At 41.3% G+C, this 23,045-nt stretch overlaps 1 pseudogene; it reads right to left on the reverse strand.

The window, feature by feature from the left end:
* Window positions 1-19,631: 19,631 nt before the first annotated feature.
* LOC117098092 lies at window positions 19,632-21,168 on the reverse strand (annotated as a pseudogene).
* Window positions 21,169-23,045: the final 1,877 nt, after the last annotated feature.

Genomic DNA, 23,045 nt, shown 5'->3' on the forward strand with positions numbered 1-23,045 from the left:
CCTCTACCCCCTCAACTGGTTTTTCTGTTTTCCTCTTTTCTACCTTCCTGCTGGTAGTCAAAGTGAGGGAGAAAAAGCAGAAGGTGAGGTTTTACCTAACAAATATAAGTGCTTATGGTGCCTAATATTTTGGTGACTTTAAATTTTGATATAATTTCAAATTTACAGAACAGTTTTAAGAATAACATAAAGAGCTTTGATTATAGCCTTTATGCAGATTCAACCATGGTTTGTGCTGCTCCGTTGACTCTGTCAGTTCCTAGCCCTCCCTCCCCATCTTTGTGTATTTCTGAAGTATTTGAGAGTGCCTTGGTATATGTACTTCTGGATACTTCAGTGTGTATTTCCTAAGAACAAGGTCGTCCTTTTATGTAACCACAGTCCAGTTCTCAAAGTCAGGAAATGTAACATTGATATATTACATTTATCTATTCCTATAGTCTATTTTCAAACTTTATCAAATGTCAAGTTCTTGTTTTTTCAGTCCAGCCCAGGATCCCATCTAGGATCACACATGCTATTTACGTGTTTTGTCTTTTTAATTTCCATCACTCTGAAACAGTTCTTCATTCTTTCTTTGTGTTTCTTGACCTTGGCATTTTTGAAGAGCACAAGCCAGTTACTTTGTTGAATTATTCTGAATTTGGATTTTTCTGCTATTTCTTCATCCTGAATACAAGTTATGCATTTTTGGCAGAAATACCACTGAGGCATTGTCTGTTGATTTTATAAAGCATCTTCAAGCTGGTGTCAGTAGGGGTACATTTGGTGGCAAGTAAAAGACTCAACTAACACTGGATAAGGAACAAAAAATCTGAGGGTAAGTAGATCCAGACAGGACATGGATTCTTTCCATTTTCTACTCTGCTACCCTCTTCCCATTGTTGTATATGGCAGTATGTGAACTGAACATGACAAGAGGCTTAAAGGAGGATGAAAGGAAAGATTAAACTAATGTTCTACATTTGTCTTAATGAGGCCAACTTGTTCATTAGAATGCGAACAGAACTGTAATAAATACCTCCATATATTACATTGCCACCCATGACTGATAGCTGATGGATTAGAGACTGCTTCCCCAGAAGCAGAACCTGAGACAAGGATTTATGTACAAGTAGTTTATGTGGGAAGGGATCCCACGAAGCACCAGTAAGGGAGTGGGGCAGGGAGGGTGAAGCAAGGAAGTATAGCAGCCAGGACAGGGTGTGTTGCTGAGCTGTTACTCCTGTGGATAACCAAGGTTTGGTCCCACTGGGAACCTCTAGGAGCCACTTAGAGACATGCTTCAGGGTCATGCTGCCAGAAGGATGAGAAAGTTGGGGTACTGATGTTCCAATCGCTGCCATCATTGGCTGGAGGCTGCTACAGACGCATCAGCCCCCACTGCGTGCATAGGCTAAACATAGTTGGAAAGCCCTTGGTGGGAGGGTCTGCATGCTGACAGTCAGAAGCTGGCCACCTGTGTGACGAGAGAAAGTGATGAGGGGCTCTGGGTGGAACCTGGGCAGTGTCTGATCTTCTTCTAGCTTAAATGGCACTGAACTCCCTCACTTCTTTGTTGGCGCCCATTTTTCCATGGGGTGAGAGGGTTTATCACTGTACACATCAAGCCCTGGTCTTTCTTTTTCTCTCTCTCTCCTTGTCTCATTCAGGCTCTATTTCAATCTCTAAGACATATGGCCATAGCCTTTCACTTAAAAAAATGTTATTTGGTTACATGCACCTGCCTTTTCTGTTTCTTCCATAGGGCAAGTGTGTGGGCATTGGAGCAAGTCAGACTTGGCTCTGATTCTCTAGTTTGTGTGAGTGTGAGCAGGTGACTGTCACTTTTCTGAGCTTCAGTTTCCTCGGGTGTAAAATGGGGATGGAATAGATGCCTTTCAGGGTTGCAGAAATGAGGACTAAATATGACATCATATATGAGTGCTTGACACATACTTAGAGGTAGTTATTACTCAGAGTAGCAACACACATAGCAGCCTGCGTTGCGCTTGGCATAATAATTGCTGGGTAAATGGTGCATGTTTATAATTCAGGGACTGGCAATGTTTTTCTAAAAAGGGCCAGATAGAAATATTTTAAGTTTTGAGATCCATATGGTTCCTGCTGCAGCTACTCACATCTGCGGTTTTAGGATGAAAGCGGCCACAGCCAGTAGGTAAACAAACAGGCCTGTGTATGTTTCAATAAAACTTTATTGACAAAAACAAGAAGTGGCCCAGAAGTCATGGTTTGCTGATCCCTGGTTTATATGATTATAATGACTACTACAACTATCACCATGATTTATGTACAAGTTTACTGTCTACCAATTTGGCAGAGCTTAGTCAGGTTTTGTTATTCATGGTAGTTATGTTCTATAAAGCCACAACGAACACGGAAATAGCAAATACCAAAACACGGCTCTTAGAGGAAATACAAGGTTAGGTTCCTGGGAGCCTCTGGTTGCAACATTTTTCAGCCAATCAATACATAACCTCGTTTTATGTGTGTTTCTGTTTAGAGACACCTTATTTAACAGATGCATGTTTTTGATTCATAAACATCGAACTCAGAGCTAAAAGCAATATAATTCATGCCTGGACAAAGCTTATCTAACATACATATTTTCTCTGAAAGGCATTTCATAGCCTTTTTGCTTTAAGGGACACCAGAGAGCACTTTCCCACTATGCTTGGGGGGTTGGGGGACAATGTCACTTTAAATGATGAAGGTACCAAAAAGAGAAAGAAAACATAAAAATGTGTCCCTAAGTAGACCCCATAAAAAGAACACTTGTGGCCAGGCGCAGTGGTCCACACCTGTAATCCCAGCAACTTTGGGAGGCTGAGGCAGGTGGGTCACCTGAGGTGAAGAGTGTGAGACCAGCCTGGCCAACATAGTGAAACCCTGTCTCTACTAAAAATACAAAAATTAGCTGGGCGTGGTGGCAGCCACTTGTAATCGCAGCCCATCTGGAGGCTGAGGCAGGAGAATAGCTTGAACCTGGGAGGCAGATGTTGCAGTGAGCCAAGATGGCGCCACTGCACTCCAGCCTGGGTGACAAAAGTGAAACTCTGTCTCATAAAAAAAAAAAAAGAAAGAAAGAAAAGGACGATTGTCCACCGTGTACGAGCTAAAACAAGCAGACAGGGTGTCACCTTGTTCGACAGGTTGAGAAATGCATCTTGAATGACTCAACTCTTTTGTGCTCTGCACATATGCGTGTCTGTGAATAATTGTGAAAATGCCAGAAACATTGATTTTGGGGTTTCAGATAAATTTTGGTATGTAGGCCACTTCACCAATACAATGAAAAATGAGGATTGGGCTGGGGGCATGGCTCATGCCTGTGATCCCAGTACTTTGGGAGGCTGAGATGGGCGGATCACCTGAGGTCAGAAGTTCCAGACCAGCCTGGCCAACATGGTGAAACCCTGTCTCTACTAAAAATACAAAAATTAGTGGGGTATGGTGGCAGGCATCTGTAATCCCAGCTACTCGGGAGGCTGAAGCAGGATAATTGCTTGAACCCGGGAGATGGAGGTTGTAGTGAGCCAAGATCATGCCGCTGCACTCCAGTCTGGGTGACAAAGTGAGACTACATCTCAAAAAAAAAAAAAAAGTGTGTGTATATATATATAATATATATATACAATATATAATATATATATACTTTATATAGAGAGAGTATATACTTTATATGTATATAATATATCTATGGTTTACCCCCATGGACTTTGCATATGTTTTTAATTTTTATTTTATCTTTGGTTTTACAGTTTTTAACTCTTTATTTAAGTAACTTCATGAATATATGTTCAACATAAAATCATTAAGATGACACACAGCTATACAGAATAAAAAGTAAGTTATTCTTCACGTTCCATTTGTACTAGATTCCAGTTTTCTCTCCAGAAGTCAAACAGTTCATAGTGTGGTCTGTTTGCAATTTAAACACACATGTGTACGGATACAAAACGTACTACTTTAAAAAGTAAATGGGCCACACAAAAACCTGCACATAAATGTCTAAAGCAGCTTTATCAGTAATTGCCAAAACTTGGAAGCAACCAAGATGCCTTTTAGTTTGGTAAACTGCGGAGCCTCCAGACAGTGGAGTATTCTTCAGCTTTAAAAAGAAATGAGCCGTTGAACCATGAGAAGATGTGGAGGAACCTTAAATGCTTATTACTAAGAGAAAGAAGCGAATCTGAAAAGGCTACATATGGGAAGATTCTCACTAAATGACATATTGGAAAAGGCAAACTATGGTAACAGTAAAAACCCAGAGATAACCCAAATGTCTATCAAGTGTAAAAATTGATAAATTGTGGTATATTAAAAAAGAATTTGCTGTTATTACTAGTATTCTAGAGGTCGGATTGCTGAATCAAAAGGTATGTGCATTATAGATCTTAATATCACAAGCGGCTCGTCCCATCCTCCAAAACCCTCCAGAAGAGAGACTCTTTCCATTTCCATTCCCACCAAGAGCCATTGAGACTCCCTGTTTCCCTGTACCCTTGCCAGTACTGGGTACTATCCATTAATTTACCTTTTGCAGATCTGATAGGTTCATCCTCCTTTACAACTGAAATTCTTACGACTGGGACCTGTCATAAAATTGGTATGTAGGAGCCTTTGAGAAGGCTGTCGGTAAATGAAGCAAAAACTCCATGCTTCTAATTTTCCACACACTGATTTAGGCTCTTTGGAAGATTAACAAATGGTTATCAGGGTAATTCTGAAAAGAAGTGGGGGAAGAGATTCCCACACAGAACCTAATGTTTTCTGGGTTGGCAGGTGGGGGGCTTTGATTTGATTGGCTCCAGGATCCCCCCTGCCAGATGTCAGCAAATCACAGACATTCATCTAGCTGAAAGCCAACCTATTCAGTCAGACAGACAGAACACATTCAGACAGAACCTGGCATGCTTGGCTCGGGGTGGTGAAATAAATAGGACTTAATTTATATTTTAAAGTCTTTTTATCTCTCCGTAAGCCCCTGTGCTTCGCTGAAAGAAAATTTGATCGAGATGGAGAGAGGTCAGAATGCAGCTTTAATAATGCATGATCTGTAATCTTGGCCCTTTCTTACTTTGCCTTAACATTTATTTGGAGGTTTGCCATTTCCCTCTGCTTCCCCTACATGATTCTTGAGTGATAGTCTTGTTCTTCTTCTAAACTCTCTTGCCTCAGCATTCAGACCGTTTCGGGTAGGATTGGAAGGTTTGATATCCAGTTTGATCAATGAGAGACTTTGGGGGCAAACTGGGTCCCCTACCCCTGTCTCCAGGAGCCTTGATCTGCCAGTCAGAATATCTTATATTGATAAGATTAGCTGGTAATTAACAGCCCAGCCCAGTCAAGCAGAGGAGACGACTCAATTAGCAGAATGTCACTGCATCTAATTTACTTTGCTTATCAGAGATTTATTCTCTAATGACTACAGGAAGAAGAACAGGGCACCTTCAGAGGAGGGATCAGAAGGGGTTTAAAAACTTCAATATGCTCTAACCTCTCTTTTTCAGCTGGTTTGACTGGCAGTGAGGAGGCTGATAATGCCAATTTGGGGAATTGGCTGGTCTGATACAACTTTCTCAAACTTGGGGAAAAAAGAGATTGAATGTCTCTGTTATCCCTCTATCTGATTCTTTTCTTTATTTTTAAGTTTTGTGGATACATAGTAAGTGTATACATTGATGGGGTACATGGGGTGTTTTGATGCAGACATGCGATGTGAAATAATCAAATCATGGAGAATGGGGTGTCCATCCCCTCAAGCATTTATCTTTTGTGTTGCTAACAACCCAGTTACACTCTTTTAGTTATTTTAAAATGTAAAATTAAGTTATTGTCTGTTGTCACCCTGCTGTGCTATCAAATAGTAAGTTTGTTCATTTTTTCTAACTATTCTCTATCTGCTTTATATTTTTTGAGCTAGGCCTGTTTATCATCTTTGTTTGATGAGAAAACTCCTTCCACAGCTACTCAGCTTTAGCTAGAGTAGTAGTAGCAATAACACCACCTACAATAATACTAGACAAGGTATTTATTAAAGCCTCTTGATACCCCAGGCATTGTGTTAAAGACTTTACATTGGACACATGACATTGAATCCTCTACACCACAGGTTGGCAAACATTTTCTTAAAGGGCTAGATAATATTTTAGTTTTGGGGACCAGTGTCTGTTGAAACTGCCCAAGTTTGATTGTATTAAGAAAGCAGTCATAGACTATAGGTAAATGACTAGGTATGACTTGTTCCAATAAAACTTTATTTACAATAACAGTCATTTGGCCAGATTTCGGCTGTTGGCCATAATTTGCTAACACTTGCTTTGAATCAGTGATTCTCAAATTTCATATTGTGATCTATTTAGTCACAGAGTCAATGTAGAGGGTTATAAAACTCATTTTTTAAAAACATGAAATAGAATAAAAACTATGTTGCTGGGCGTGGTGGTTCACACCTGCAATCCCAGCACTTTGGGAGGCTGAGGCGGGTGGATCACTTGAGGTCAGGAGTTTGAGACTAGCCTGGCCAATATGTGAAACCCTGTCTCTACTAAAAGTACAAAAATTAGCCAGCCATGGTGACACATGCCTGTAATCCCAGCTACTCAGGAGGCTGAGGCAGAAGAATCACTTGAATCTAGGAGGTGGAGCCTGCAGTGAGCGGAGATTGCCCCACTGCATTCCAGCTTGGGTGAAAAAGTGAGACTCTGTTTCAAAAGAAAAAAAAGAAAAGAAAAAAAATAAGTAAAAACTAGGTGAATGCATCACCTCTAACATGGATAACTCCTATTTTGTGAAATTTTAATTTCAGATGGGCATGTATGTAGAACCATATATGCATATAGATATAGGTGTATATGTATTTGTGTGCATTTGAGTACTGGATTTGAAGTGTATATATTATTGCAGATTATAAGAGTTTGAAAAGTCCTGCTCTTAATTCCCTAAAGTACGTCTCATTATTACATGCATTTTACAGTTGAGGAAATAGAGATACAGAAAGACATTCAGTGACTTGTCCCAAGTTACACAGCCTGAGGAGCTAGATTTTTTGATAAGATAGCAAGCCTCTGACATACAGCATTTTCCCATGCCCATTTTGGAATGGGTTAATAGCAGTGAAATGGTTAAAATTCCTTCCAGTGGAAGGAAAATAAAACAAGGGACAGGCATAGTCCACAAATTGAATGGCTTCTTGCTGAAGCGAACAGAAACGTCTCTTTTTCCTTCTTGGTATTTCCATTGCAAATACTATTTATCACAATGTATTTTTCCCCCAACGCATTTTAGAAAGTCAGATGGAATTGATTCGAGGCTCTAAACAGTCTCCTGAATGAAAAAGCAAAGTGTAACCTATTCAAACAGCCCCTTTTCCTTAATCTAGAAACATGGGAGATGCAATTTAAATGATAATGTTAACCAAAACGCGAGAATGCAATGCTATAGTAGGAGTGTTTGTTTTGTTGGTTTTTTAACCCCCACTGAAAGACAAATGGCTGAGACATTTATATCTGCAGCACTTATTAAGGAGAAAATGCTCAACCCATTAATTTTATTGCTGTGGTACTGAACATGAAGCAAAAATGTAGTTTCGTCATGAATGCTGAGGACTCCCACAGTCCTACAAGATGGCGGCCAGGGAGAGGGATTCTGTGGCAACGTTCGAGAAGTCCTAAAATGTCCCTTATCTAAGTTTTATCTGGGTGTTGCAGAACAAGTGTTTCTCGAAGTGAGACTTCTTGGAACATTTTCTCTTAAACTGAGGCTTTGGAGTCACTTTGTAAGTTTGTGTTTTAAAGTCAACCCTCTAAAACTTGTTTGCTGATCAATTTAAAGACGGGTCTCCCTGGCAACCATCTTGTACACAGGGTATGGATTATGCATACAGAAGATAGAATGTAGAGTTATCTGAAATAATGTGTGAGTTTCAGTAAGAAAAGAATTAGAAATAAAAGAAAGAAAGCATATTAGGATTTTTTTTAAAGTGTGCCCCAATTTAAAAACACATCTATAGGAAATAAGGAAGAATACACACTTTGATGATTCCACTACCTAACAAGACGGCCATTACTATTTTGTAATGGGTTTTGTTTTTCCATCTTGCTTTTTTTTTTTTTTTTTTTTAAAGTGCTTTGGTTAAGAAGTCTCACAACTCTCCCCAGTTAACACCTTCATAAGGAAAGCAAAAATACAAGATGGCAAATGTACCAATTAGGACTCAGTTTACCTGTGTTTTCATGCTCTGGAGTGTTTGATACGCATTTAACAACAAGGATGTTTAGAGGAGGGAGCCCAAACTACCTCTACCCATAAGACTCCTCTAAAGTATCCAGGGTATTTATACCACGCCCTAATATCTTAACTGTGCCTTGCAGGTTTTTTTGCATACCAAGGCTTTGTTGGCAAAAGATCCAGAACTAAACGACATCTACCTAGTCTATGTTACAGGCTGTGCCTTCCAGTGTCAAGCTTTGCTAACCATGTCTCATTATCCAACAAGCTTAGTTTTTCTCATGGCTACCATGTCCAGTGTGGCTCAGAGAACTTCTAAAACTTCCTATACTATGTACACCCATTAATTGAATACATATACACATGCATACACACACATGCATGCATACACATATACATACATATTATTTTGCATATGTTTATATATCTTTATATATATAAACATAACATATGACCAAAATTATACATGCATCTACTTTAAAGAGCCAAGGTTCTAAAAAGCTTGTTATAAAGAGCAATAACTTGCTTCTCCTTCTTTCTTTTCATGAGGCGACCACTGTTGTCTCTTGTAGCTGATTCTTTTGGTAACTTTGGATACTTAAATGACATGTTTATAATGTGATGTCTTGATTTCTCATATTCAGGCATTAACTGTTGTTTTTTTCTCAAAGAAAATGAGAATTTTCCTTTCTTGCCCCTCCCTCCCTGCCTCCACGACCTCCACCCACAATAAACACACACACTTCCTGTCTCTGAGTCTTTGCAATGATTTTTGATAGTTTAATATTCATTATTTCCCTGTGTCATCACCATGCCAAATGCCTTCCATAGTTTCATCATGTAATATATGTTCTATGATATTTTCTTCCTTTACTGCACAACTTTTTGTTTTCCATGAAATTAATAATAGTTGCCTTTTAAAAATTTAAGGCCAGGCGCGGTGGCTCAAGCCTGTAATCCCAGCACTTTGGGAGGCCGAGACGGGTGGATCACGAGGTCAGGAGATCGAGACCATCCTGGCTAACACGGTGAAACCCTGTCTCTACTAAAAATACAAAAAACTAGTCGGGCGAGGTGGCGGACGCCTGTAGTCCCAGCTACTCGGGAGGCTGAGGCAGGAGAATGGCGTAAACCCAGGAGGCGGAGCTTGCAGTGAGCTGAGATCCGGCCACTGCACTCCAGCCTGGGCGACAGAGCGAGACGCCATCTCAAAAAATAAAAAATAAATAAATAAATAAAAATAAAAATTTGCTTAACATTTTGTATGATCTCGACACTGGTTCAGTCTCCAATTTTTGGTTAGTTCTGTAACTCTCTGTTTATATCCCTCTGTATCACAAAGCTATTCATTCTACCTTCCAGGAGTATGAAGATCCTGGGGCTTCAAGCCCGCTGTCTGCTCCCTACACCATGGGAGCAAACTCTTTCTGGGCAATCCCCTCTGCCCATCCTCTGTAGTGGAGATCCTATTTCTCAAAGAACCATATGTTCTATGTTCTTGGTTTATCCCCTCAATTTCATCAAGTACTTATTTTACTAGCCTTCTGAAAAAGGAGTTATTATTATTGGAGATGTTACATATAGGTGTCGGCTATAGAACCCTAGGTTGGAAATATAAACCCCAAATATTTGAGACAGGTCCCAGTCAATTTAGAAAGTTTATTTTGCCAAGGTTAAGGACGTGTGCCCATGACACTTCAGCCTCAGTAGGTCCTGACGACATGTGCCCAAGGTGGTCACAGCACAGCCTGGTTTTTATACATTTTAGGGAGATGTGAGACATCAATCCATATATGTAAGATGAACATAGGCCAGGTGCGGTGGCGCACGCCTGTAATCCCAGCACTTTGGGAGGCTGAGGTGGGTGGATCACCTGAAGTCAGGAGTTCAAGATCATCCTGACTAACATGGTAAAACCCCATCTCTACTAAGTACAAGAAAAAAATTAGTCGAGCGTGGTGGTGCATGCCTGTAATCCCAGCTACTGGGGAGGCTGAGGCAGGAGAATCACTTGACTCCAGGAGGCGGAGGTTGCAGCGAGCCGAGATCGTGCCATTGCACTCCAGCCTAGGCAAGAAGGGCAAAACACCATCTCAAAAAAAAAAAAGATGAAAGCTGGTTCTGTCCAAAAAGGCAGGATGACTCAAAGTGGGGAGGGGACTTCCAGGTCATAGGTAGATAAGAGAAAAAAGGTTGCATTCTTTTGAGTTTCTGATTAGCCTTTCCAAAGGAGACAATTAGATAAGCATTTATCTCAGTGAGTAGAGGGATGACTTTGAATAGAATGGGAAGCAGGTTTGCCCTAAGCAGGTCCAAGCTTCACTTCTCCCTTTAGCTTAGTGATTTTGGAGTCCCAAGATTTATTTTCCTTTCACAGAAATCACTTTCTTCAAAATTTTGAAGACATGACGCCACTGTCTTCTAGCTTTTAGAATTGCTACTGAGAAGTCTAAAGCCACAGTGATTCTGACTCTTTGCATATAATCTGCTTTTTCTCTTGGTAAATGTGTAAAATTTCTTTGATCCTGGATTTCAAAAATGCCACGGCAATGTGCCTCAGTGTACCTCGGTTATGGTGCTGGTCTTTGGAACCTGGAAACACACGCTCTTCAGTTCTGGAGATTTTCTTGAGTTATCTTATGGATAATTTTCTCCCCTCCATTTTTTTTTCTTGTTTTCTCTTTCTAAAACTCTTGTTATTCAGATGTCAGTTCACTTTTTTTTTTTTTTTAATTCTTCTCTCTTATTTTGCCTCCCTTTGTCTTTTTGCTCACTTCTGGAAAAATTTGTCAGTCTCCTCTTTCAACCTTTTAACTAATGCATTCATTTGTGCTATCACATTTTTAACTTCTGAGGGCTTCTTTTGGCTTTTCAGGTGTTCCTGTTTACAATCCCAGGTAGAGTGTTTGGCGCAATGCCCTAAGGCATGGTACAGTAACAGCAAGGAGGATGATGTGCTTGGAACAGTGTGAACAAGGATGACTGTGGGAGCCAACAAAGCTATGAAAGATAGTTGGAGGAGGCACATCACATAGCACATTATGAAACTCTGACTCCAAGTCATGAAGCTGGAGTCTAAGCCTAGCTTTGTCCCTGCTTTGGAAACTCAGTCTTTCTAAGCCTCAGTTTTCCCACTTGTAAAATTAACTGTTTGAATTTCTAAGAAAACTTACAACTCAAATATGCTCATGAATCTTTGATTGCATCAATATTCTCTCCCTAAAGCAGGTAAATCACAACACTTAAATTTGTGTGTGTATATTTATGCTTTTCTAGATGCCCAAGTATATCTGACTTCTCCCATCCAATAAAACAGACCTTTCACCCTTTAGGAAATTACAGGTTGAGAGTTAAATTCCATAATTAGTAAGTATTGTTTTACTGGAACAAAGATTAGATTTCCCCAAAGTCATAAATGGCAAGGTCAGATTAGCATGAGGGTCTTTGGTCTTCTGGTGTTCCCAACTCCGTTGCAGAAGCTCTGAGCAAGTCAACTCTCTCAGCCATGACCAAGAAGCTAATTCATCTGAAGGAAAATGCTGAGCCTGCCTTCAGAGTCCTTCAAAGTAAACCTGCTGCACAATTAGCTGAAGGAAAGGGCCTTGCAGGGAGTCAGCACATCAGAAATACATCATTACTCAGCTAGGAGCTGACATTCAGCGAATGGCAGCCCCTTGTATGGATCCTGGAGTGGATCCCATGGAGAATGAGCCCACTCACACAGCATGGGGTTTACAGCCGCCATGAACCTGGAGGAGAGGACATTTGGACCAGAGCATTTTGGCTTCCTCTGCTATTTGAGATGGATTTGTCATACCAGGAGCAAGCCTTTGCTGAGTTCTCCCTCCTTTAAAGAATTGTTTTCTCTAAATTAGTTAAATTGATGAGAATAAAGAGGGCCAAATTGGTAGCACCCAAGTGCATTTGAGAGTGATCAGAAACCGCCAGGAACACCGTAAATTCCATAATTAGAAAGTATTTTCTTAAGGGGACAAAGATCAGATTTCCCCATTTCAGAGCTGGAAATGCCCCTTGATTAATTTCCTGCAGCCTGTCTCTTAATGATATGAAATGCAATCAAGATAACTAATCAAGAAAAGCAAAGTGTCCTAAGTACTTTAGGTAATAATGACAATAACGTTCAACCACTGCAATAACCAGAGTTATATATCATTTATGCATTTTTAAACCTCATACTAGACACTGTACTAAATATGTCAAAAGCCTTGTCCCATTTAATACCTAGAAAACACCATGAGGTAGAAACTATTCTTCCTGCCATTTTACAGATGACTTCAGGTGACCTATTTAGAAAGCTTTGTCAGATGTCCACAGTGATGCAGCAAGTAAGGGGTGGAGCTAGAATTTGAACCCAGGCTGTCAAAATGCAAAGTCCAGTCCTCTGAACTATTATGCTATAATTCCTCTTAAAGTTTTCTTTCCTATTGTCAACTCTGAATGTCATGTTGAATACAAGAGAGGAACTGTATTTTTCTTTCCCAGTCATCAGGGAAAGAACATTTTACTATTGTTTTTAACTTCTTTTTTGTTGTTGTTGTTGAGACAGGGTCTTGCTCTGTATCCCAGGCTGGAGTGCAGTGGTATGATCTTGGCTCACTGCAACCTCTGCCTCCCGGGTTCAAGCGATTCTCCTGCCTCAGCCACCTGAGTAGTTGGGATTACAGACATGTGCCACCATGCCCAGCTAACTTTTGTATTTTTAGTAGAGACAAGGTTTCGCTATGTTGGCCAGTCTGGTCTCAAACTCTTGGCCTCAAGTGATCTGCCTGCCTTGGCCTCTCAAAGTGCTGGGATTATAAGTATGAACCACAATACCTGGCCTATTTTGCAGTTTTTTCAATGTGGCAAAATATATACACAAAATTGACCATTTTAACCATTTTTAAGTGCACAGGTCAGCATTAAGTACATTACAATGTTGTGCAATTATCATCACACTATTTCCAGAACTTTCCATCCTCCTAAACAGAAATTCTGTGCCTATTAAACAGTATCTTTCCATTCCTCTCTTCCCCCAATCCCTGGTAACTTCTGTTTTCTGTCTCTGTGAATTTGCCTATTCTGGGTATCTTATACAAGTAGAGTCAGACAGTATCTGTCCTTTGGTGTGTGACCTCTTGGTCTTAGCATGACGTTTCCGAGGTTCTTCTTTTTTTTCTGAGATGGAATCTGGCTTTGTCTCCGAGGCTGGAGTGCAATGGCATGATCTTGGCTCACTGCAACCTCCGCCTCCCGGGTTCAAGCAATTCTCCTGCCTCCGTAGTAGCTAGGATTACAGGCACGTGCCACCACGCCTAGCTAATTTTTTTTTTTTTTTTTTTTTTGAGACTGAGTTTCACTTTTGTTGTCCAGGCTGGAGCGCAATGGCTCCATCTCAGCTCACTGTAACCTCCAGCTCCTGGGTTCAAGTGATTCTCCTGCCTCAGCCTCCCGAGTAGCTGGGATTACAGGTGTGCACCACCATGCCTGGCTAATTTTGTATTTTTAGTAGAGATGGGGTTTTGCCATGTTGGCCAGGCTGGCCTCGAACTCCTGACCTCAGGTGATATGCCCGCCTCGGCCTGCCAAAGTGCTGGGATTACAGGCATAAGCCACCGTGCCCGGCCTTTTATTATTATTATTATTATATTTTAAGTTCTGGGATCCATGTGCAGAACATACAGGTTTGTAACGTAGGTATACACGTGCCATGGTGGTTTGCTGCACCTGTCAACCCATCATCTACATTAGGTATTTCTCATAATGCTATCCGTCCCCTAGCCCCCCACCTTCCGACAGGCCACGGTGTGTGATATTCCCCTCCCTGTGTCCATGTGTTCTCACTGTTCAGCTCCCTCTTATGAGTGAGAACGTGGTGTTTGGTTTTCTGTTCCTGTGTTAGTTTGCTGAGAATGATGGCTTCCCGCTTCACCTATGTCCCTGCAAAGGACATGAACTCATTCTTTTTTATGGCTGCATAGTATTCCATGGTGTATATGTGCCACATTTTCTTTATCCAATCTGTCATTGATGGGCATTTGGGTTGGTTCCAAGTCTTTGCTATTGTGAACAATGCTGCAATAAACATATGTGTGCATGTGTCTTTATAGTAGAATGACTTATAATCCTTTGGGTATATCCCCAGTAATGGGATGGCTGAGTCAAATGGTATTTCTGGTTCCAGATCCTTGAGGAATCACCACACTGTCTTCCACAATGATTGAACTAGTTTACAGTCTCACCAACAGTGTAAAAGTGTTCCTATTTCTCCACATCCTCTCCAGTATGTCTTATTTCCTGACTTTTTAATGAGTGCCATTCTAACTGGTGTGAGATGGTATCTCATTGTGGTTTTGATTTGCATTTCTCTGATGACCAGTGATGATGAGCATTTTTTTCATGTGTATGTTGGCTGCATAGATGTCTTCTTTTGAGAAGTGTCTGTTCATATCCTTCACCCACTTTTTGATGGGGTTGTTTGTTTCTTATGAATTTGGTTAAGTTCTTGTAGATTCTGGATATTAGACCTTCGTCAGATGGGTAGGTTGCAAAAATTTTCTTCCATTCTGTAGGTTGCCTGTTCACTCTGATGACAGTGTCTTTTGCTGTGCAGAAGTTCTTTAGTTTAATTAGATCCCATTTGTCAATTTTGGCTTTTGTTGCCATAGCTTTTGGTGTTTTGTCATGAAGTCTTTGCTCATGACTATGTCCTGAATGGTATTGCATAGGTTTTCTTCTAGGGTTTTTTTTGGTTTTAGGTCTTATGTTTAAGTCTTTAATCCATCTAGAGTTAATTTTTGTGTAAGGTATAAGGAAGGGGTCCAGTCTCAGTTTTCTGCATATGGCTGACCAGTTTTCCCAACATCATTTATTAAATAGGGAATCCTTTCCTCATTGCTTGCTTTCGTCAGGTTTGTCAAAGATCAGATGGTTGTAGATATGTGGTGTTATTTCTGAGGCCTCTGTTCTGTTTCATTGGTCTATAGATCTGTTTTGGTACCAGCACCATGCTGTTTTGGTCACTGTAGCATTGTAGGATGGCTTGAAGTCAGGTAGTGTGATACCTACAGCTTTGTTCTTTTTGCTTAGGATTGTCTTGGCTATGCAGCCTCTTTTTTTGGTTCCATATGAAATTTAGTTTTTTAAAAAATTCTGTGAAGAAAGTCCATGGTAGCTTCATGGGGATAGCATTGAATCTATACATTACTTTGGGCAGTATGGCCATTTTCATGATATTGATTCTTCCTATCCATGAGCATGGATTGTTTCTCAATTTGTTTGTGTCCTGTCTTATTTCGTTGAGCAGTGGTTTGTAGTTCTCCTTGAAGAGGTTCTTCACATACCTTGTAAGTTGGATTCCTAGGTATTTTATTCTCTTTGTAGCAATTGTGAATGGGAGTTCGCTCGTGATTTGTCTCTCTTTTTGTCTATTATTGGTGTACAGGAATGCTTGTGATTTTTGCACACTGACTTTGTATCCTGAGACTTTGCTGAAGTTGCTTATCAGCTTAAGGAGATTTTGGGCTGAGACAATGGGTTTTCTAAATATACAATCATGTCTGCAAACAGAGACAATTTGACTTCCTCTCTTCCTATTTGAATACCCTTTATTTCTTTCTCTTACCTGATTTCCCTGGCCAGAACTTCCAATATTATGTTGAATAGGAGTGGTGAGAGAGGGCATCCTTGTCTAGTGCTGGTTTTCAAAGGGAATGCTTCCAGTTTTTCCTATTCAGTATGATATTGGCTGTGGGCTTGTCATAAATAGCTTTTACTATTTTGAGATATATTCCATCAATACCTAGTTTATTGAGAGTTTTTAGCATGAAGGAGTGTTGAAGTTTGTCAAAGGCCTTTTCTGCATCTATTGAAATAAGTATGTGGTTTTTGTCATTGGTTCTGTTTATGTGATGGATTATGTTTATTGATTGTGTATGTTGAACCAGCCTTGAGTCCCAGGAATGAAGCCGACTTGATCGTGGTGGATAAGCTTTCTGATATGCCGTTGGATTTGGGTTGCCAGTCTTTTATTGAAGATGTTTGCATCAATATTCTTCAAGGATATTGGCCTGAAATTTTCTTTTATTGTGTGCCTCTGTCAGGTTTTGGTGTCAGAATGATGCTGGCCTCATAAAATGAGCTAGGGAGGATCCCTCTTTTTCTTTTGATTGGAATAGTTTCAGAAGGAATGGTCCCAGCTCCTTTTTGTACCTCTGGTAGAATTCGGCTGTGAATCTGTCAGGTCCTGGACTTTTTTGGTTGGTAGGGTATTAATTACTGCCTCAATTTCAGAACTTGTTATTGGTCTATTCAGGGATTTGACTTCTTCCTGATTTAGACTTGGGAGGGTATATGTGTCCAGGAATTTATCCATTTCTTCTAGATTTTCTAGTTTATTTGTGTAGAGGTGTTTATAGTATTCTCTGACAGTAGTTTGTATTTCTGTGGGATCAGTGGTGATATCCCCTTTATCAATTTTTATTGCATCTCTTTGATTCTTCTGTTTTCTTCTTTATTAGTCTGGCTAGCAGTGTATCAATTTTGTTGATCTTTTTTAAAAAAACCAGCTCCTGGGTTCATTGATTTTTTTGAAGGGTTTGTCGTGTCTCTATCTCCTTGTATTCTGCTAGCTTTTGAATGTGTTTGCTCTTGCTTCTCTAGTTCTTTTAATTGTGATGTTAGGGTGTCGATTTTAGGTCTTTCCTGCTTTCTCTTGTGGGCATTTAGTACTATGAATTTCACTCTAAACACTGCTTTAGCTGTGTCCCAGAGATTCTGGTACATTGTATCTTTGTTCTCATTGGTTTCAAAGAACTTATTTATTTCTGCCTTAATTTTGTTATTCACCCATCAGTCATTCAGGGGCAGGTTGTTCAGTTTCCATGTAGTTGTGCAGTTTTGAGTGAGTTTCTTAATCCTGAGTTCTAATTTGATTGCACTGTGGTCTGAGAGAGTTTGTTATGATTTCTGTTTGTTTGCATTTGCTGAGGAGTGTTTTACTTCCAATTATGTGGTCAGTTTTAGAATAAGTGTGATGTGGTGCTGAGAAGAATGTATATTCTGTTGATTTAGGGTAGGGAGTTCTGTAGATGTCTCTTAGGTCCGCTTGGTCCAGAGATGAGTTCAAGACTTGAATATCCTTGTTAATTTTCTATCTCATTGATCTGTCTAATATTGACAGTGCAGTGTTAAAGTCTCCTACTATTATTGGGTGAGAGTCTAAGTTTCTAAGAACTTGCTTTATGAATCTGGGTGCTCCCGTATTGGGTGCTTATATACTTAGGGTAGTTAGCTCTTCTTGTTGCATTGATCCCTTTACCATTATGTAATGGCCTTCTTTGTCTCTTTTGATCTTTGTTGGTTTAAAGTCTGTTTTATCAGAGACTAGGATTGCAACCCCTGCTTTTTTTTTGCTTTCCATTTGCTTGGTCGATCTTCCTCCATCCCTTTATTTTGAGCCTATGTGTGTCTCTGCACGTCAGATGGGTCTCCTGAATATAGCACACTGATCAGTCTTAATTCTTTATCCAATTTGCCAGTCTGTGTCTTTTAATTGGGACATTTAGCCTGTTTACATTTAAGATTAATATTATTGTGTGTGAATTTGATCCTGTCATTATGATGCTAGCTGGTTATGTTGCCCGTTAGTTGATGCAGTTGCTTCATAGTGTCAATGGTGTTTACCATTTGGTATGTTTTTGCAGTGGCTGGTACCGGTTGTTCCTTTCCATGTTTAGTGCTTCCTTCAGGAGCTCTTGTAAGGCAGACCTGGTGGTGACAAAATCTCTCAGCATTTGCTTGTCTATAAAGGATTTTATTTCTCTCTCTCTCTCTTTTTTTCTTTTCTCCTTTTTTGAGATGGAATCTGGCTTTGTCTCCCAGGCTGGAGTGCAGTGTCGCAATCTCAACTCACTGCAACCTCTGCCTCCCAGGTTCAAGCAATTTTCCTACCTCAGCCTCCCAGCTAGCTAGGATTACAGGTGTGCACCACCATGCCTGGCTAATTTTTGTGTTTTAGTAGAGACGAGGTTTTGCCATGTTGGCCAGACTGGCCTTGAACTCCTCACCTCATGTGATCTGCCTGCGTCCGCCTCCCAAAGTGCTGGGATTACAGGCATGAGCCACCGTGCCCGGCCTCTTTTTTTTTTTTTTTTAAATAGTAAGCTGCTATGTGCATCTCTGTTTAGAAATTGCCTTAACATTGGGTTTCTGTTGACAGAACAGGGGAGGAGTTTGCCTCTGACCTTTCTGAAGCTCCCATTGTACCTGAGACTAAGCAGCCCACAGTTAATTTTAAGTGGCAAAAGAAATGAGAACAAATTCCTCCAGGATGAGAAGTTACATTTCTGCTAAAACAGTGCTCTCCCATAGGGTATATGAGTACATTCAACCCCCTCTAGAAAGGAACCGGAGGGCAGGCACGGGGTGCCAACTGCTAGAAATCTTGCAGTTAGAAGAGTGTCTGAGTTTTTAGATAATTTTAGGTGCCAGGATATGGTTAAGAGGCTATGTTCAGGGCCTACTCTTGATACTGTTGAAATAAAAACAAAAATAACTGCCTAGAGAACATCCACGCCCTAAAAGACAGAACATGTTTTCTGGGTGAAGGGATAATTTAACTCAGGAAACTCAAGAACAAAAAAACAACAACAGAACATGTCCTTGAACATGTTCAACTAGAATGGCAAGGCGTTTTCCAACATAAAACATTGTAATTTTCCTGCTACTCCAAAGGAATCCAATAAATAATTTTACAAAATTATAATCAAAACTGAAAGCGATGGCCAGGTGTGGTGGCTCATGCCTGTAATCCCAGCACTCTGGGAGGCCGAGGTGGGCAGATCATGAAGTCAGGAGTTCAAGACCAGCCTGGCCAACAGAGTGAAACCCCGTCTCTACTAAAATTACAAAAATTAGCTGGGCGTGATGGCAGGTGCCTGTAATCCCAGCTACTCAGGAGGCTGAGGCAGGAGAATGGCTTGAACCCGCGAGGCAGAGGTTGCAGTGAGCCTAGATCGTGCCACTGCGCTCCAGCCTGGGTGACAGAGCTAGACTCTGTCACAAAACAAACAAACAAAGAAGCAAACACCTGAAAGTGACACCAGCCCCCTGACAACACAAGTTACAGGTCCTTGTGCAGTCCCAGGGTTGAGTGGTCCAAGAAAGTCACTCCCTGAGCCCAGCCTGAGGTTTTATCTTTCGCGAATGGGACCGGGTAGAGGGTCCACGCTGCTTTGCAGAAGAGTTGCATCTGGTAAGCCCAGGTGGTGAGTGAAGCCAAAGATGACAACACGAGAAGGTGTCAAAGCCGAGGTTTCCTTGTGCTGAAACCATGCCTTAGGAGGCAAGTTCTTTGGTGGGGCCTCTTTGCCCAAGCTGAAGCAAGTCCCCTGCACCCGTCATGCAGGGAAGAGCTTGGGTGGGCTTTCTCCTTAGCAAGACTTTGCTATGGGGTCCTGGTAGTTGTTCTTATGTTGCCTGCTCTGGGTTGAGGTTCTGCATGTGGCCAGGCACAACTCAAAATGTTCTTCAACTGCCATGAAGAGGTTCTGGAATGCCCCAGCTGCCCGACTGGGGAAGCACTCCAAGAGAAGCTGCTTGTTGGGCAGCAGCTGCTGGGGCAGCAGCCATCACAGCAGTATTGCTTTGTTCCAGGGACGTTGATGTTGCAGCAGCCTCTGGGCCAGCAGCCATGGCAGCAGTATTGCTTTGTTCCAGGGACGTTGATGTTGCAGCAGCCTCTGGGCCAGCAGCCATGGCAGCAGTATTGCTTTGTTCCAGGGATGTTGATGTTGCAGCAGCGGTTGGGCTGGCAGAGGTTGGGCCAGCAGCCATGGCAGCAGTATTGCTTTGTGCTAGGGACATTGACGTTACAGCAGCGGTTGGGCCAGCAGCCATGGCAGCTATATTACTTTGTGCTACGGACATTGACGTTACAGCAGCGGTTGGGCCAGCAGCCATGGCAGCTGTATTGCTTTGTGCTACGGACATTGACGTTACAGCAGCGGTTGAGCCAGCAGCCATGGCAGCTGTATTGCTTTGTGCTAGGGACATTGACGTTACAGCAGCGGTTGGGCCAGCAGCCATGGCAGCAGTATTGCTTTGTGCTAGGGACATTGACGCTACAGCAGCAGTTGGGCCAGCAGCCATGGCAGCCGTATTGCTTTGTTCCAAGGATGTTAATGTTGCAGCAGCCGCTGGGCCAGCAGCCATGGCAGCAGTATTGCTTTGTGCTAGGATATTGCAGTTGCAGCAGCCGTTGGGCCAACAGCCATCACAGCAGTATTGCTTTGTGCCAGAGATGTTGATGTATTGCAGTAGCCGCTGGGTCAACAGCCATCACAGCAGTATTGCTTTGTGCCAGGGACATTGATGTTGCAGCAGCCGCTGGGCCAGCAGCCATTGCAGTAATATTGCTTTGTTCCAGGGATGTTGATGTTGAAGCAGCGGTTGGGCCAGCAGCCATGGCAGCAGTATTGCTTTGTTCCACGGATGTTAATGTTGCAGCAGCCACTGGACCAGCAGCCATGGCAGCAGTATTGTTTTGTGCTAGGGACATTGCAGTTGCAGCAGCAGTTGGGCCAGCAGCCATCACAGCAGTATTGCTTTGTGGTAGGGACATTAACGTTGCAGCAGCCATTCACCAGCAAATCTTTCCTCTCATATACATAGTTCATTCATGATGAGGTGCTCCCCTCGAATGGAGTTGTGGCACTAATTGCTGGGGTGACTACCATTGCCCGAGTTAAACTGCACTTTACACAGAATGGACTGATCGTGGTCTTGAACCTGGAGGAGATTCCTCTCTTTGACTCACCTCTCCTCCAGCTTGAAGGTGCTCCTGAGGAAGTAGATGAGTGACAGCCCAAAGACCAGGGCGAGCACCCACCTCCTCCGCAAACGTCGGTGCTACACCGTGGCCTCCTGGTTCACCATCCCGTATTGTGCAGTAGGCCCAGGGCTCCTACACACCCTGCAGCCCCATCCCTTGAGGCAGGCACTGACTCCATGGCCTGTGGCCAAGTCCCAGGTTTATTTTTCTTATCCCATATATCAGAATTTAATTCCTTTTTGTGATGAACGATGTTCCAAAACATGTTCTTTTCTTTCTTTGGTGGCCATCCTAATTGGTGTGAAGCGGTATCCCATTGTGGTTTATTTTGTTTTTTTGTTTTAATTATTATTATTATTTTTTTTTTCGAGAGGAGTCTTGCTTTGTCGCCAGACTGGAGTGCAGAGGTGCAATCTTATTTCACTGCAACCTCTGCCTCCCAGATTCAAGTGATTCTCCTGCCTCAGCCTCCTGAGTAGCTGGGATTTTAGGTGCCTGCCACCACACCCGGCTAATTTTTTATTTTTAGTAGAGACAGAGTTTTACCATGTTGGCCAGGATGGTCTTGATCTCTTGACCTTGTGATCCACCTGCCTCTGCCTTCCAAAATGCTGGGATTACAGATGTGAACCACTGTGCCCGGCCCCCATGTGGTTTTGAGTTGCATTTCCTTAATGATGAATGATGTTGAGCATCTTTTGATATGCTGATTGGCCATTTATGTATCTTCTCTGGTGAAATGTCTATTCAAGTCCTTTTTTCATTTTTGAACTGTGCTGTTTGTTTTTTGTTGTTGTTGAGTTATAGGAGTTCTTTACATATTCTGAATATAAATTCTTATCAGGAATATGTTTAGCAAATATTTCCTCTCATTTAGTGGGTTGTCTTTTCACTCTTTTGATAATGTCCTTTGATCCAAAAAAAATTATAATTTGATGAAGTCCAATTCATGTATTTTTTCTTTGTTGCCTGTGCTTTTGCTATCATATTTCAGACATTATTGCCAAATCCAATGTCATAAAAATTTTCCTATGTGTTTTCTTCTAAGAGGTTTATAGTGTTAGCTCTTACATTTAGGTCTTTTATCCATTTTGAGCTAAATTTTGTAAATAGTATAAAGGGGCCAACTTTATTTTTTTGTATGTGAATATCTAGTTTTACCAGCACCATTTACTGAAAAGATTACCCTTTTCCCCTACTAAAAATCACTGGGCCATATATGTAAGAGTTTATTTCTAGGGTCCTTATTGTATTCCTTTGGTGTACATGTCCGTCCTTATGGCAGCACTACACTGTTTTAATTACTGTAGCTTTGCAGTAGGTTTTGCAATCAGGAAGAAACTTTTCTTCCAAGAAAAGTTGGTTTAATTCACATGAGATGAAAATTAAAATGTGGGTGAGTCTTAGATTGATTCACACAGAGGAAGTAGCACTCAAGCTATTTTGAAGATCAAAGTTCATCATCCAAGCTCCCGACCTCCTCAGAGCTCATGCCCACCAATCTTCAATATTACAAATGGAGGAAGGGTAGGGATGGAGACCAAAGGTAGTGCTGGCAAGGGTATGAATTGGTCAAACCTTTTTGGAGGGCATTTGGGAATAAGAATCACAACCCTTGGATATGGGTTACAGTTTGACCCAGGAATTATGTTTTCAGGTAGAGTAATAACAAATGGACCTACACAGAAATTTTCCAGCAAAGATGTTCAACCCACATTGTTACCATAGCAATGAACAACAAAAAAAGTTTGAGTGGCACTGGCTAAATTGTGGTGCAACCCTACAATGGGATACCAGGTGGCTCTTAGAAATACATGTTGAAGCCTATTTGTAGATATGAAAAGATAAGTGTTTAAATTAAAAATAAAAAAAAGCACCATTATATGTACTATACAATTTCACAATTGTCAGATTTGGAGATCATAAAATATCCAAACACACACACACATACACACACTCTGGAAGGGTAGATGCTGTTACT

Source organism: Trachypithecus francoisi, unplaced genomic scaffold (assembly GCF_009764315.1).
Source record: "Trachypithecus francoisi isolate TF-2019V2 unplaced genomic scaffold, Tfra_2.0 Lachesis_group15, whole genome shotgun sequence".
NCBI classification, from domain to species: Eukaryota; Metazoa; Chordata; class Mammalia; order Primates; family Cercopithecidae; genus Trachypithecus; species Trachypithecus francoisi.